Source organism: Chrysochloris asiatica, unplaced genomic scaffold (assembly GCF_000296735.1).
Source record: "Chrysochloris asiatica unplaced genomic scaffold, ChrAsi1.0 scaffold00315, whole genome shotgun sequence".
Taxonomy (NCBI): domain Eukaryota; kingdom Metazoa; phylum Chordata; class Mammalia; order Afrosoricida; family Chrysochloridae; genus Chrysochloris; species Chrysochloris asiatica.
In genome coordinates, this window is record NW_006408833.1 from 1,148,042 (window position 1) to 1,151,703 (window position 3,662).

The window sequence follows — 3,662 nt, forward strand, 5'->3', positions numbered from 1 at the left end:
CTCTTCTGCTTGGTCTTGCCATTGGTCTCACCCAAGTTGTTGGCTCCAGGCCGCCAAGCCCAAAAGATTCAAAAGTACGTGATTTCTTACTTCCAGTACAAGTTCCACTAGCTATAAGCCTTCAAACTTTTAAAATATTCCTACCTATGTGGTTCTGGGTTTTGGACCTCTGCCCTGAATCTGCTTTGCCTGGTATTCCTGATTGCAAACCTCACTGCACGTCTACCCTAGCAGCCATCTTGGCTGCTGTCTCTTATCAATCCAGTGATGGACAGCAAATATGGCTGGGTAGAGCTTCTGTGTTCCAATTGCTGAGGAAACATAGAAAACAGTGGGAAGAAGAGGAAGAAAAAACCAAGGTGGGTGGGGGGAGATATATGAAGAAAGAAAGAAAAAAAAAGGCAGCAAAATATTGGTGCAAATGCTAGCATCCAAATATGACTATAGTGAAAGTGTAGTGTTTGCTCCAGTGGAGCATTCACTACTGAAGATGGAGGTTCAGGGGTAGGTGCTACTGAATTGATGGGAAGTGAGCTACCTGCTCTGTGGTATCAAAAAAGTGAGGAGGAGGAGGAAGAAAAGATAAAAATAAATTCAATAAAAAACAAGAAAGGGGAGGAAGGGAAGAACTAAGTAGAAAGTAAAATATAGGGAGGAAAGGTGGTACAATACTGACACCAACATTATCCTCTAAAGAACTTATTCCATGGGAATGCTCACCACCATTCATGAGTAGCAAGAGTAGTCACTTCTGACTGCAAAAGTGAGGGGGGTGCAGACACTGTATGGGATCACAAAAAGGGGGGAGTAGAAGTTAGAGGAATAAGAAAAGTAAAGAGAAAAATGAGCAAAGGAAGAGAAAACAACAAAGAAAGCAAAAGAGGTAGAAAAAAGCAGTGTTGGAAATGCTGCATGCGAATGTATACCACTGACCTGGGAAAGATGTGGGCCAGTGCTGCTAATTGAAGTGGTAGAAAGGTATGGGGTGTCCATTTCGTGAAATCAAAAAAATATTTTTAATGGACTATAGAAGAGAAAGCAAAGACAAAAAAGGGAGATAGAAGTAAGAAAAAAGATAAAGAAAAAAAGCAGCATAGCACTGGCAGTCAGGGGGTATTTTTTAATGAGCTGTTGGGTGGGTGGCGGGGGTGCACTTCTAGTCATTAGAAGTTTGTGCAAAGTAATGGGGATCTTTGATCACCAATTACTAATGTGGGTGTTGGTACAGTCCTGGGCTGGTAGAGCTTGTTATCTGGTTCTGGCTTTGTTCAGAACTCTGTTTGCAATAATACAAAATGACCATGCTGTGCTTGTTCTTTATATCTACTAATTTGTTATTTTTGTTCAGTGTCTCCCTCTTGTCAGTTTTTAATCTACAGCACTATCTTGTCCTTTTAGGCTCTGGGTTCCAGGATTGTAATCCTTATCTGTTTCACTTGGTTTCTTGAGTCTTTGTTGCAGAGGGTCTAGGTATATCTACTTAGTTTGCCATCTTGGATATGCCTCTTCTCCTCTACTTGTTTAGAAGTTACATATTCTTTCAGTGGTTATTGTAGATATTTTGAAATCTGAATTTTAACAAAATCTGAAGTTAATAAATATTCTTTTCTATTATTTTCCACACACAAGTAAAATTTTGCTAAATAAAATTTAAAAATGGTTGTCGCAGTATATTGACAGGTAAATGCCAGAAATTCAAACTAGATTCAGAAGAGGACATAGAATGAGAGATATCATTGCTGATGACAGATGGATTTTGCTTAAAAGTAGAAGATACTAGAAAAATGTTTGCCTGTATTTTATTGATGATGCAAAGGGATACAACTGTGAGGATCAAAGTTATGGATAACATTGCAAAGAATGGAAATTCCAGAACCCTTAACTTCTATTAGAGAGAACCTTTATATAGACCAAGAGGCAGTCATTGTAACAGAGCAAGGAGATAGTGCATGATTTAAAATCATGAAAAATGTGTGTCAGGGTTGTATCCTTTCACCATATTTATTCAATTGGTATATAGAGCAAATAATATGAGAAGGTGGACTATATGAAGAAAAGGGTGACATTAGGATTGGAGGAAGACTCTTTAACAACCTCTGATATTCAGATGAACAACCTTACTTGCTAAAAATGAAGAGGACTTGGGATACAGCAAATTTACTTAATATGGCTCTTCTATCCATAATCTTTCTAACTCCCACAAAATGACTGGGTTGTTGTTGTTAAGTCCTGTCGAGTTGGTTCCAACTCATAGTGACCCTGCATAAGTTTTCTGAAGACTGGCTGGTGGGTTTGAACAACCGACCTTGCGGTTAGCAGTTCAGTGCTTATCCTACAGTGCCACACCATGCAAATAGGGTGTACATGACTCTAACATGGAGATTGATTATTTTTTCCATTACACTGGGTTTTAAATGAAGGAGGTAGGGGGATCTCACTACCAACAAGAAAGAAGAGTGATGAACAGAGAGTGTCTTTTGGACCTTAAGATCCGTTGTGGAGAGGCAACAGCAGAGAAACAGCATGGAGGCAACATGGAGAGATAGAGGAACATGCTTCCCAGCCCACAGACCTAGGGAGGTTAGAAAGTCAGTTGGATTCCTTTTCAAATCTGTTTGTTCCTTGGTCATATTTTCCAGGCAAAGAGGAAACTAGTAAACTTTATTTTCCCCAAAACACTATAAATTTTCAGTATCATTTGTTGAAATACCCATTCTTTCCTCAACTTGCTTGTGGTACTTAAGTTTTCATTAGTGGTAGAAGCTGTCTTGATTAAGATTAGACTAACTGATTCTCCATAATCCTTCCCTACAAACAAAGGAAAATCATATAGGGAATGTTTACAGCTAGTAAGCTCCTCTCAAGTGTGCTCATACTTTAATATAGGGAATTCCTTTAATATAGGGAATGTTTACAGCTAGTAAGCTCCTCTCAAGTGTGCTCATACTTTCCTTCCATTTGTATGTTTACAAAGAATAATCAACAGGTTATTCCCAAACCTGTTGATGCCATTGCACTTTTAATTGCAATAGCATAAGTCAGGTAAATAAACTGATAAAATATGAATGTGAAAAGAATAAGAATCATAGTTTCTATGAAAACTAATTGAACTGCTTTGGAAAGGCTTGATAAAGGTAAAATCCATAAAAAAAAATAGTGTCATAACAATCATTCCAATGAACTAATGGACCACCTAAATGTCAGTCCCAATGACCCTGAGAACCAGATGGTGCCCAACTACCACTACCAACTGCTCTGAAAGGGATCAAATGGAAAAAAATGTGGGACAAAGCTCAAATTCATAAAAAAAAAAGTCCAAGTTGACTGGTTAGATAGAGACTATTGGTCACTTTTCAGATTTTGAACTGAACTCACCCCCCTAGCTCATTTTTCAGTCAAGCAATCGATAGCTCTTTGGGGCTAGGGGTACAACAACACAGTGAGTTATGCACACTATACACTGGTCAACAATTCAAGATAAAAATGGGAGCCTTTACCAAAGGACAAAATTCAGAAGGATGGGAAAAGAAGGAGGAATGTAAATGAGAAACACAAGGAGTAAATGGGATAAATGATGTTACATTGAGGGGACTGCAACTGAGATGAAATGAAGTGCATGATTGGTTGAATGTAAAATTCATCATTTGCTCTTTAAACTTTTA